Genomic DNA, 14,385 nt, shown 5'->3' with positions numbered 1-14,385 from the left:
CAGTCACCACTACCAGAAGGATGACCTCAGCAAGACACCCTCCAAGGTCAAGCAGCGACCTGCACTGAGAAGCAGGTAGTCAGGGGCCAGGTGTAAAGGAGTGCTGAAGCCCTAAACACTACATCACTGTCGTGTCTCGTTCCTTCCCTGACCAAACTTAAATGTGGAGGGGTAGAGAGACATGCCGTTGGTAGATGAGTAAGCAGGAAGTCTTTGACACGAGAGGTTTGGACAGCTCCAGCTCAGCAAAATGTACAGGTAAACTCAAATAAAGTCCTTTTACCTTTATTGTTACAGCAGTCGAGATGGCATTTAGGGCAGTCGCAAGCTCCTGTTCTGAGATGTGGTAGCTCTGGGAGAATTACACCGGCCCTGATGGCTCCACGTGTGGGCACTGCACAGTGCTTCAGCTCCTGGGAGACCGTGTTAGGGAGAGATGTTTGGCGGCACGGTGGCTCATGGGTTAGCACTGCTACCTCAGAGCACCAGCGACCAGAGTTCAAATCCTGCCTCAGGCAACTGTCTGTGTGGAGTTTGCATATTCTCCCCGTGTCTGCATGGGTTTTCTACGGATGCTCCGGTTTCCTCCCATAGTCCAAAGATGTGCAGGTTAGGTGAATTGGTCATGCTAAATGACCGTAGTATTGCGTGTACGGGGGTGGGTCTGGGTGGGCTGCTCTTCTGTGGGTCGGTGCGGACTGTTGGACCGAAGGGCCTGTTTACACAATGTAGGTAATCTAATCTCGGATGCATTCAGGGTCATCCAAGATACTGGCAAATTCAGAGACATGCCACCAGTTATGTTTTTTTTAATGAATGCAATATTCCAGTCCAACGTTTATCGTCCTGAGTTCATTAGCCTTACATTTCAGTTCTGTTTTCTTTAAATAAACACAATTTAATCCAACAGGCGTTACTTGCTTCCTGTCATGTTACAGGCAGAGAGTAGATGGGTGACCACCAGGAATAGCAAAGGGAGTAGGCAGGTAGTTCAGGAATCCCCTGTGGCCATTCCCCTCGAACGAAAGTAGGCAATTTTGGATTGTTGGGGGCGATGTCCGTTCAGGGAAAAGCAGCAGTAGCCAGGTTGGTGGGACTACCACTGGCTCAGGGACACAGCGGGAAAGGGAAAGGTAAACAGGACGTTAAAAATAGGAGGGCCGATTGTTAGTGGAACTGATCGGAGATTCTGTGGTCGCAAACGGGAATCTAGGATGGTGCGTTACCTCCCAGGTGCTAGGGTCCAGGATGTCTCCAAGTGGCTGCAGAACATTCTCAATGGGGAGGGTGATCAGCCAGAAATCATTATGCACGTTGGCACAAATAATATCCGTAGAAATTGGGACGATGTCCTGCAGCGTGATTACAGAGAGCTAGGAGAAACATTTTAAAAACAAACCTTGACAGTGATAATCTCCTGAGAGGGGGATTATAGTTCGAAACATGCACTGGAGGGGAAATCAATATCTTGGCCGCCAGTTTTGCTAGGGTTACAGGGGAGGGTTTAAAGTAGATTGGCAGGTGGTCGTATCCTCAAGAGCAGGGAGGCAAGTGGAAGGAGATACAGTAATCAAAAATAGTAAGGTCAGGCTGGAAAACGACAGAGATAAAGCAGTGCATTTTGGATTAAATGGCATCTGTTTCAATGATAGAGGGCTGACAGGTAAGGCCGATGAACTCAGGGCGTGGATATGTAGGTGGGACTGGGATATTATATCCATTACAGAAACATGGCGAAGTGATGGATAGGACCGGCAGCTTAATGTGCTAGGGAACAAGTGCTTTAGGTGAGACAGAGATGATGGAAGGAGGGGAGGGGGAGTTGCATTTCTGATTAAGGGGAGTACCACAGCAGTATTCAGAGATAAAATAACTCACGGATCATCCAGTGAGGATTTGAAGGTGGAGTTAAGAAATAGGAATGGAATGATGAGGTGATTGAGGTTGTAATATAGGCCCCCAACGAGGCAACAGGCATGAGAGTAACACATATGCAGGGAGAGAGTGGAGACCTGCGGGAGCAATAGGGTTATCGTAATAGGGGATTTTAATTTTTCTAATACAGACTGAAACGGCCAGAGTATAAAGAGATTTGATGACATAGAATCTGTTAAATGCGTCAGGAAAGTTTCCTCAATCAGTATATAGAGTGTCCTACTCGGGAAGGGGCAAAACTCGAAATTTTCTTAGTAAATAGGGCATGACAGATGTCTGAGTTGATAGTGGGGAGCACTTTGGGACCACTAACCACAGTACTATTCATTTTCAAATAGTTATGAGGAAGGACAAAACTGGTCCTCAGATTCATGTTCGAACATGTGGCGTGGCTCAGGTCCAGGCAAATGGGATCAAGGGAATGCCTGGAGATATATAAGAGATACAAGAGTTTACTGAAAAAGGAAATCAATAGGGTGAAAATGGGGCAAGAAAGAGCCTTGGCGGAGAAGATTAGGATGAATCCAAAAAGGTACTTTAAATATTTTAAAAGAAAAAGCAATAATTGGAGAGAAAATAGGACCCCTCGAAAACCAATGTGGATAAATATGTGTGGAACAATAAGAGATGGGTGAAGTCCTCAACGAATATTTCTACTCTATGTTTACCGAGGAGAAAGAAATAGACTCATTGAGATGTACAGCATGGAAACAGACCCTTCGGTCCAACCTTTCCATGCCGACCAGATATACCAACCCAATCTAGTCCCATCTGCCAGCACCTGGCCCATGCATATACCCATCCAAATGCCTCTTAAATGTTGCAATTGTACCAGCCTCCACCACTTCCTCTGGCAGCTTATTCTATATACATACCACCCTCTGCGTGAAAAGGTTGCCCCTTAGGTATCTTCTATATCTTGCCCCTCTCACCCTAAACCTATGCCCTCTCGTTCTGGACTCCCCGACCCGAGGAAAATGACTTTGCCTATTTATCCTATCCATTCCTCTCATAACTTTGCAATTTGCGGGGACCCAGGCCTATAATGTTGATCATCATTGACCACAGCTGACGTCCCGGAAGACTGGAGGATTTCAAATGTTGTACCCTTATTCAAGGAGAACTGCACAAAAAAGCCCTGGAACGTCAGATCAGTAGGTTTAACATCTGTAGTAGGTAAGTTAATTGAGAAGGTTCTGAGGGATAAGATGTACATGCATTTAGAAAGACAGGCTTTGATTTGGGAATAGTAACTGTGGCATTGTGAGAGGAAGTTTGTGCTTGACAATTTTCTGTAAGTAATTGGATGATGTGACCAGGAAGATTGACCTAGGTGGGGCAGTACACGTCAAAACATGTGGTGTTGGAAAAGCACAGTAGGGCAGGCAGCATTCGAGGGGCAGGAGATCTTCACCAGGAACGCCCAAAACATCGATTCTCCTGTTCCTCTGATGCTGTCTGACCTGTTGTGTATTTCCATTGCCAAACTTTTCGACACTGATCTCTAGCATCTGCCGTGCTCACTTTCTCCAAGGGCAGTTGATTTAGTCAATATGGATTTCAGTTGCACCAGAACAGAATGAAGCTTTTCAGCTCCTGGACCCTGATATAGAATTATAGGATGAAGCCAATAAACTCCTAGGGCCTATATAACTGTAACCAGATCATGCAGCACTAGTATCCACTTACACAGCAACAGGATCAGTCTATTCAGTTACTTGAAGTCAGTAACACAGGAAATGGAAGAGGCCACAAAGTGACTGGACTATAAGGTATACTGGAATAAAACCAGGCTGCATAGCCCCTCAGACCTGCCCTACTATTCTGTAAGTCAGGGCTGATCTGCACTCGGCCGCAATTTCTCTTTTATGCACAATTCTTTGTAGCCCTCGACTCTCTGACGGGACAAAATCCACTGACACCCACTCGCGCCCCCCAAACATTTCAGTGATTTGGCCTCCCCAACTGTCTGGTCCCAACCATCACTACTTCCTGAGAGAAGGAAACACTCCCCACACATATACTTTGGCCTATTGACATGGATAGAAGATACGAACACAGCGTAAAGTGACTGGCCCTGATATCATGGCAGTATTTGATTGAGCAAGATGTCAAGGAGACTGAACAAAATTTAACTTGATGGTAATCAGTTGTTAACTCCCTACTGGTTGAATCATTCAGAACACAATGGGGCTGGTGGACATCAATCCTCCCAGTCCCTGGATATCCCTTTGGACAATCCTCAGGGTAGCTCCTTCGGCACAAACATCTTCAGCTGCTTCATCAATGTCTTTCCCTCTGTCATACGATCAGTGGTGGGGATGTTCTGTGAAGATTATACAATGTTCAGAACAAAGAGTCACCTCCTAAGCTACTCAAGAGTCAAATCTGGACAACATTCAAGCTGGTGTTGTTAATGTACAAGTAACATGAATCAAAAGCACTGCTGGACACTAAATATTTCCACGGTTAAAAGAAAGAGGAACTCCTTCAACAACTCTAGCTGGTTTCACAGTAATATAAGAAAGCCATTCAGCCCATCTGATCTGTTGGATAACAAGAGGCACAATGCATTCACTCACTCCTGCCTATTACACAAGGAGACAATTTTTAAAAAGTAGGTGTTTGAATCCAAAAGACACACGCAGGAAACTGGAGGAACAGAATAAGCAAGGCAGCATCAAGATGTTGAGAAGTGAACGCCTTGGATATAACCCTTTGTCAGGACTGTGGGTGGGAGAAAGGGGGTCTATAGATAAAGGGGTGGGTGAGGGATGAGGAGGCAGAGTGGCGAGTTGAGGGATAAGTGAACACAGGTAAAAGGTATCAGCGGTTTGGTGATGGGAGGGCTGAATCCAGTTGGTAGCTGGACAAAAGTATGCTCAGAGGAATGGAAGGGAGGAGAGGGCCTGGAAATGGAGGTGATTTGAAATTAGAGAAATCAATATTGATTCCCAGGAGGTTAGGCTGCACAGGTGACAGATGAGATCTTGTTTCTCGAAATTATGGTTTGGTTCATTGTGGCAATGGAGGAGGCCAAGGTTGGCCATGTGGGAAAGTGATTGCGAAAGAGAATTGAAATAGGAAGTGACTGAGAGGTCTTCCATTCCACCTAACGACCCTACCTTCCAGTTCCCAACCAGATTCATCCCTCTCAACGCCCAATCAGGTTTCACCCACGACTTGTGTCCACATATCCATAACTTACCATCCCCCGATCTCCCCACTCCAACCACTCCCTTCCCTCTTTATCTGCAGCTCTCCTAAACCCCCAACCCAGTTCTGAAGGATATTTACTTCTGAAATGTTGACTTTCCCAGTTCATGATGCTGCCTGGCTTGCAGTGTTCTTTCAGCCTTCCGTTTGTCTCCTATAACTCAGGAAGATCGAGTCTAGTCAGCAATACGGGCTGGTAGGCAGGAAACACGGTTTTCCCACTGAAGTCCTTGAATGCCTTCCCTCTGGCCAGGAGGAAGACTATCAGTCCCTCGAGATACTGACACATGCACAGAAGAGGCCATTCAGCCCCTCCAAACTGTTACACTGAAACAGGAGGATGTCATTGTTGCTGCAAAACTACAAACCAATGAGGCATGGACTGCACTGACAGACTGCTCCATGTTGCTCCTCCTGGCACTATTGCTAATTGTACTCACGTGTTATGTTAACGTGGTTTGCTGACCATGAGGAGGGAAAGTGATTGGTTTGTACCAATTCCCAAGGAGGGATCGTCCATCTCCGAGATGTTATGGATTCGACTAGACTACTTAAAACATTTTTAAGCAGGCAGCCCAGCATGCATTTGCAATTTGTTTCGGTAAGTGTACAATGAAAATTGCCCGGAGTAATTTAGTTAGCTTGACTATTAGACTTTAAAACAGACAAAGCCTTTATTCATAAAATTACACACTGAAACACAAAGAACAGAATAAATAATTATGACAGAATTCAACCTATTCAGCTAGACTTAATTATGCTGTTCCGAGTGTACACATCTGTCCCAATAATCAAACGCCCAATAAGAACGGAACACAAACTTCCAGGTTGAAATTGAAGGTCAGAAAAGAGAGTGAGTTTCCACACAGCTCTCAGTTGAACTTCCCAGTTCAAAACTCGACTGAAAACTGCTCAGCTCAGCTCATCTCAGCTCATTCAGCTAAATTAGCTCAACGTTCTCCATTCATTATACCAGTTAATTATAAAGAATGACCACTTTGGCCTGAAGTCTCATCTGTTTCCATGTAAACAAAAGGCCTCTAAAAAACCTTTTCATCTGTTTACCAAACCAGACTGATCGGAGCTTGGCCCCGTTTTATTGTCTCTCTCAAATAAACCAAGGACAGAGTCTCCTTGAACCAAGGAACAGCTTTTTGACAAAAAAGGGACTTGCTTTGTGACATGTATCATCCTAATAAAATAAAGAATCAACAATGCTAAAAGATGGCTGCACTTTTACCCCTTCAAACCCAGACAGTAGTCTCAAAATAGACAGACTCATTATGCTAACTGTAAACATTAAAACATACACAAACCCATGCAAATTCAGGCTGCGGTACACCCACCACCGAACACTCCGTTTCTCATTCGAGTCTCAATAACTCTTCAGCTTTCACGCTTTCGCGACCTTCCACATGCACAACTGTCAGATTGAATGGCTGCAACAAGAAGCTCCATCTAAACAGTCTGACATTTTTGTCCTTAATTTTTTCAACAAATGTCAATGTGTTGTGATCAGTGTATACAATTGTCTCAGCTGCATTGCTGGTAGTATAAACACTGTTATCGTATAATGCCAACATCAAGTTAAACGTCGTTTTCTCCACCGTTGGACATTTCTGCTGATGAACGTTTGACTTCCCAGAAAAATACCCGATGGATCTTTCTATTCCCTTATCATCCTCCAACACCAGACCAATACACACATCACTGGCAACGATAGCCACCTTCAAAGTCTTCGTGTAATCTAGTGTAGCTAATACTGGGGGCAGTAGTTAACACAGTTTTTAGGCTATAAAATGCCTTTTTACAGTTCTATGTCCACTGAGAATTCTTGCCCTTGACAATTTGGTGAGTGGAGCAGCCGTACTGCTGAAAGTTTCGCACAAACTTTCGGTAAAATCCTGTCAATCTCATAAACCGTAGTATTACATATTTCTTTTTTTCGACGGTATGCAACATTCCCCAACTACTTTCGTTTTCTTATCTCATTGGGCCATTTGTCTATGTCCAATAACGTGACCCTGGAACGTGACTTGGGCTTTCTCAAATTTACTTTTAGCTGGGTTTACTACCAAGCCTGCCTTCTGAAGTTGATCGCACAAGTCTGATAAATGCTGTAAATATTCCCTCCATGAATGATTAAAAACCATGAGGTCATCAACGTACACCACATAGTTGGGTAATCCAGCAATGACCTAATTATCAGTCTCTGAAATGTGGATGGATCGTTTTAAATACCAAATGCCACAACTCTGAACTGATATAGTCCATTTGGCGTTATGAAAGTCGAAACTGCCTTTGCTCTCTCTGATAGAGGTCCGTGCCAGTAACCTCTAAGCAAGTCCAACTTATAAATGTAAGTAGCTTCTCCCACTTTTTCCGACACAATTCTCCAAACATGGAATTGGATATACATCAGTCTTTGTAACGGCATTGACTTTGTGATAGTCAACACATGACCGTTGGGTACCACCTGGCTTTGGCACCATGACGATATGCGAACATCAATCACTATAACTTACTTTGATTATGACATTTTGGAGTGTGCACTCTATCTACTTCTGAGCCTGTGCCAATTTTGGAGAGTCGTACCTAAAAGAATGTTGCTTAATCAGAACATCATGCATAATTATGTTCGTACATCCCAGTTTATTTCCGCATATCTCTCCACAAGATAGTAATAACTATTTCAGGTCACTTTGCTTTTTTTATGTGTAAGATAACTCAGTAATGTATCCCAATTTTTGACAACTTCCTCATTGTTCAATTTAATTTGAGGAATGTCCAATTCACAATCCCCTGAACTTGGTTCTTTCTTCTGTGCTGTAAACATGAACACCTTCTCCTCTTGCTTGCCTTCCCTATCAAAATATCTTTTGTGCATATTCACATGACACACTCTGTGAGATCTCATCCTGTCTGGAGTCCGTATCAAATTGTTCACCTCATTCAATTTCTTCCCAATTTGATAAGATACGCTAAAACCTGCTTTTCAAAGCTCAACTGTTACTGGAAGTAACACAAGTACTTTATCCCAATTGCAAAATTGCCACTTCATGGTTTCTGATCCACTTCCTGTTTTATTGTAAGCTAAAATGCTTTTAAATGCTGACTACTCAACTCTCTAGCTCTATTTAATCGTTCCCTAAAATGTGACACATCATGCAAATAGGTGGTCTCTGAATTCTTATTTATTAATTTCTCCTTAACCAATGTTAATGGTCCTTTTACATTATGCTCACAAATTAATTTTAAATAGACTGAGTTTGGTCGATTCATTCTGTGCGTCTTTGCTCACAAATAGTTCAAAAGGAATTTCCTTATCGCAATCATTTGCATAATCCTGGCCATAAAACCTCAACATGGTCTTCAGTGTTTGCTGCCATCTCTCTCATGCTCCCTGTGATTTCGAATAGTATGCAGTAGATTTGAATTGTTTTCTTCCCAAGTTATCCATCATCTCCTTGAATAGTTCGGATGTGAGGTTTGGTCTGTCAGGATCTCTATTGGTAGTTCGTACCTAGTTAAAAATTAAGCATTTTTTCTACAACTCCTTTAGCTGCATAATGGGTCTGCCTCTGAAATCTAGTCCATACATCCATTATTGTTAATAAATATTTATTCCCACTTTTTGGTTGAGGTAGGGGACCGACACAATCTATCAACACTCTTGTGAAAGGTTCCTCAAATGCTGGAATAGGTATAAAAGTTGCAGGTTTTATTACTGTCTGTGTGACATGTTTGAGACCTCTGGAAATATTCAACTACATCTTTGTGTAGTCCAGGCCAGTGAAAATATCTTTGTATACCAGCGTCCTCACCCCGAAATGATCTCCAAGTGGTAGCTGATGTGCCACTCGCAGCACCTCCTTTCTATAAACAACAGGAAAAACAACTTGAAGAATTTCTGTCCGCGCCTGATCTGCTTCAGTGTGTGCTGATGTTCATAACCGCATTAATACATCATTTGCTAAATAATAACACATAATTCTCTTTCTTGCTAAATATCGTTTGATATAACTTTTGTAACTCCTCATCTTTCTGCTGTAATTCAATCAGCTTAGCAGAGCTAATACTTTCATGTTTTCACACTTGCTCCTTCTCTGTTCCACTTATCTGATTAAAAAGAAACTTTCGGATAACTCTACGTCAGCTTTCTTATTTGTGCCTTTATTCTGCTTAAACCTGTGTATCTGTGATCTTCTGATCACGCAATCAGGGAAAATTCCTGGATAAACATTCTCCAGGTCTTCAGTTGCCTGCATCTCCACTGGCTTTTCAACTAGAGTAGGCAGCACGCATACCAGTGAATCAGCTATATTATTTGCATGGACAAATTTCATTCCTGGAGCTGAGAGCTAAGGGTCCAGTACTCTGACCATACATTCTCAACTCTTCTCTGGACTCCCTCGCCTCACTTTACATAACTGAGCACTTTTTGCCTCACTATGAATTCCTGTTCCCAGCACATTTTCTGGCAATAGTCTCTCAAGAGTGCACAAAGCTTCACCCCTCAGCATTACAGACTAAAAATATCCTGTGTCAATTAATATTGGAACCTCCTTACCAATTACTCCTAGCCTATGTGAATAAACTTTATGCTTCCATGTAGATGTTTTTACGCAGATTTAGCACGTACACTGATCATCTTGTACACTCTGAGGCTGTGGCCGAACTCCACCTATGCTTTTTGTTATTAGTTCAACGAAACTTCCAGGCTTGTCTGGTTATCCTACATCCCAGCCCACCAACACTGTGATTTTGTGTGGCCCACTTTATTACAATGAAAACACCACAGTATTTTAACTTCTTTGTCCCCCTCAAGGTTTTCTGTATTACAATAGTAAATTATCCTTATGATCTACACTGTGATCTACCCTTTGCTTTGCACGTGAGAACATCTCTTTGCTCCAATGTTTGTCCCTCAGACACCAGAACTGGTTCTGGAAAGCAAACCAAGTTTATGTACCAGTTCACAATCACCAGCCATTTCAGCAGCTAACCTTGCTGTTTACCTTCTCTGCTCTTCCACTGAGGTTTGCAGGTAGTGAATTTTTGAATTTCTCCAAATACTAACCTCTCTAAGGGCATTATAGTTTTGCTTGAATTTTAAAGCTCTTATCCAGCTATCGAAATTAGTCTGTTTGATCCTTACAAAGTCAGTGTAGGTTTGACCAGGATCATCATTAGATTCCTGAAAGGTTGCCTAAGCAGACAATATTTTTAACCTCTTCAGACTCCTCAGATACCTCCTCTAATCGGGATGTGAATACCTCACCATTCCTACCTACATGTTTCGTTTGGATCATCAAAACTCACATTGTCTCTCGCCACTGCATTTTTTTTTAGATTACTTTACAGTGTGGAAACAGGCCCTTCGGCCCAACAAGTCCACACCGACCCGCCGAAGCGTAACCCACCCATACCCTTACATTTACCCCTTACCTAACACTACGGACAATTTAGCATGGCCAATTCACCTGACCCTGCACATCTTTGGACTGTGGGAGGAAACCGGAGCACCCGGAGGAAACCCACGCAGACACGGGGAGAACGTGCAAACTCCACACAGTCAGTCGCCTGAGGCGGGAATTGAACCCGGGTCTCTGGCGCTGCGAGGCAGCAGTGCTAACCACTGTGCCACCGTGCCGCCCACTTTTTATTTAACAGAGAGAGGGGAGTCAGAGAGCGGGGGAGATAGAGGGGGTCAGAGAGAGAGATTAGATTACTTTACAGTGTGGAAACAGGCCCTTCGGCCCAACAAGTCCACACCACATTTGTTTAACCAACTTTTCAAATGAGGAGAAAAGGGCAACACATTCTTCTCATCAAATTGAGGCAATGCTTGAACATACTCAAACAAATTCTCACTAGGCTTCTGACTACCAGGGGTTTGCTCATCATCACTCTCTTCCAGACTAAGCGCACCCTCAGCCGTTATCTCCAGCCTTTTACACTGACTTTCCTTTTTAAGTGTCAGTTTTTGCTTTTCAAAAGCTGTATCTTTCTCTCTCCCCTGTTGCTCTCTCTTTTGCCATGTTTTTTACTCTCTGTTCTCCTGCTCTCTTCCACCCCCCACCCCCCACCCCCCAACCATTTTATCGGAAGTCAAATGATTCATTTTGGCTGCCCTTCCCTTTTCTCTCGACGTTAACTCAAGATGTTTCATTTGCAACTGAATTCTTGCCATCTCTGTAGATTCTGATGGTTTCTGCAGTAAGTTTGATTGACGAGCTACTGCTGTAATTATCTCTCCGTTCCTCACAGAAGCAGTCAGTTCCAATTCCAGCTTCTCAGCGAATTCTTTCAACTTGATCTTATTCACTTTTCGTAAAATTTCCAAAGTCACTGCATGCACATCCAGGAAACGTTTGCCGACTGAAATAGCCATTACTATTCGAAGCTTTGTCAACCCAATCAAACTAATACCCGAATTAAACACACTAGCACCTCCCACTCGCTGTTGAAAATCCAGCCTTGAGCCACCAGTCTGTTATGGAAGAGCCTAGGCTACTCAAAACATTCTTAAGCAAGCAGCCCTGAGCATAACTTCAGTTTGTTTTGGTTATTATCCAATGAAAATTATCCGTAGTAATTTAGCTAGGATGATGTTAAATCAGACAAAAACGTTATTCACAAAGTTACACAATGAAACACAATGAACAGAATAAAGAACCCGACAGAATTCAAGCTATCCAGCTAGACATAATGATGCTATTCCAAATACACACAATAGTCCCAATAATCAAACTCACTTGAAAAAACGTTATAATGGAATGCATGCTTGCAGGTTGAAGCTGAAGGGCAGAAAAGAGAGAGCGTTTCCACACAGCTCCGAGTTGAACTTCCCATTTCAAGACTCAACTGAAAACTGCTCAGGTCAGCTCAACTCAGCTAGCTCAGCTAAAAAAACCTGACCACTCCCCGTTCATTATACAGGTTACATCGAAAGCATGACAACGTTGCCATGTAGATTCGTCTGTTTACATATAAACAAGAAAGGCCTCTGAAAATTTCTTTCGTGTCTGTACCAAACCAGACTAATCGCAGCCTGACCCCGTTTTAGTGACCTCTGAAAAACATCAAGGACAGAGTTTACTTGAGCCAATGAACAGCTTTTAGCAAAAAAGAAGTCAGAGAAGACAGGCTGGTGTTCTGAGTGGAGGTCAGAGCTGTTGGGAATGGCTAATACTATCTGATGACAGATTTGTGAACAACATGACGTTCAATACAGGGTCACATACCAACTGTACATCCAGACGGTGAGACTTCATTCAGAACCTGGAGCTCTCTCTCAACCAACATGGGGGCTCCATAGATCTCTGTAAACCATCATCGAATCATAGAATCCCACAGCACAGAGACAGGCCCATTATCACAAACTGGTTCATGCTGATCAAAATGTCCATCCATGCAAACCCCATTCTCCTGCGCTTGGTCCATATCGTTCTAAATCTTTCCTATCTATACATTTGTCCAAATGTGAAGGCACGTATCATGGAAAACAGGTTATATCCAATGCTATCCGTATTTTGTTTTGGAAATAATGAGTGTCAATGCAATCACGTTTCATTCTTTTTGTAGCGTTACAGATTAAACTCTCATTTCTTTCACACCCTCCTCATGGTATCATTACTGCAGGGATTAGTCTGGTGAACCTTCAATACACCGTCTCTCTGTAGCTAGGAGATCATTGATTATAAATGAAAAATGTCTCAAGTACACTCCACAACTGGAGGACTGTGTCTTCACTCTTATACTTTAATCATTTGTAATGAACGCTCCTACTCATTTATTCTGCTGATTGCTTGCTGAGTCATAGAGTCATAGAGATGCACAGCATGGAAACAGGTCCTTCGGTCCGACCCGTCCATGCGGACCAGATATCCCATCCCAATCTAGTCCCACCTGCCAGTACCCGACTGCTCTGTATGAATTCTGTTAGTGCCCCATGATCAAGGACATCCAGCTCCTTTTCAACAAAAGGACTTCCCATCATCTCGCCTTCTCATAAATACAAAATGCGAAGGATGGCATTTTTTGCCAATCATTTATTTGCCTTATGAAGCAAAGTCACACCAACCACTACATCACTGTTGCCATTGGAGTTGATGGGAGATACTGAGGAGGCGATGATCTAGCTGTATTGTCTCCGAATATTATCCAGGGAATCAGGTAATGACCCAGACACCGGATCCGAATCCCACAACGGCAAATGTTGAGAATTGAATTCAATAAAATATCAGGAATTAAGAATCAAATGGAACAATGAAACCATTGTTGATTGTCCTACCTGGCACTCGCATTCCCTTTAGGAAAGGAAATCTACAGTCTTCAGCTGATCGGGCTTACATGTAACTCAGACTCACAGCAATGTGGTTAACTCTCAATTGCAATTTGAAGTAGCCAAGCCAGCCACTCAGTTATATCAGTCACTCAAAGCCTCAAAGAAATTAAACCGCATGGACCTCAGCACTGAATACTTACAGCCCATGGAGCGCAGTGGGTCAGTAAGGCAACTCACCAAAACCTTCTCAAGGACAATAAGGAAAGGGAATTAAATCTTGGCCCAGCATCCCATTTTTGAATAAAGGAAGATGATCCCACTCAGGGAAGAGAGAAAAACAGACATAAATAACTTTAAACAGGAACTTTGCCATATACCTTACATGGTCATAATTATCAGTAATATGGGAACAGGAGAAACATAAGTAAGGTTTAATTTCATTTTTTATTTCCATCCCAGCTGATCATCAACAATCCCTTTGCTTGCTTCTTCCTCTCTATCTCTGTCTTTCTCCATCTATTCAACCCAGTCCTTCTCCCCTTCATAACAGATGTCGGTGTCACCAACATCAATCACGCTATTTCTCAACTGTGTTCAGTTCTGATGTATGGTCATTAGAATCGAATTGCCAATTCTATTTTTCTCTCGACTCGATGTGGCAGATGTGCTGCCACACCTGCTCAGTTTCTCTAGCACTTTCTCGTTCGTTATTGTTTCTGATCTGTTGCATCATTCTTTGCTTTATTTAAACTTTAATTTTGTTATTACTTGGAATGTCTGCATCGCTGACAGGGGCAGCATTTTCTGGATTAGTGATGCTCGAAGAGCACAGCAGTTCAGGCAGCATCCGAGGGTAGGCAAAATCGACGTTTCAGGCAAAAGCCCTTCATCAGGAATAAAGGCTGAGAGCCCGAAGCGTGGAGAGATAAGCTAGAGGAGGGTGG

At 43.0% G+C, this 14,385-nt stretch overlaps 1 pseudogene; it reads left to right on the top strand.

Moving 5' to 3' along the window:
• Positions 1 to 1,054: 1,054 nt before the first annotated feature.
• LOC122552347 overlaps positions 1,055 to 14,385 on the top strand; it is a 41,622-nt pseudogene continuing 28,291 nt past the window's right edge.

The sequence above is a fragment of the Chiloscyllium plagiosum genome, chromosome 8, assembly GCF_004010195.1.
Source record: "Chiloscyllium plagiosum isolate BGI_BamShark_2017 chromosome 8, ASM401019v2, whole genome shotgun sequence".
Taxonomy (NCBI): domain Eukaryota; kingdom Metazoa; phylum Chordata; class Chondrichthyes; order Orectolobiformes; family Hemiscylliidae; genus Chiloscyllium; species Chiloscyllium plagiosum.
Note: the sequence above shows the minus strand (reverse complement) of the source record. Positions and strands in the feature narration are given on the sequence as shown.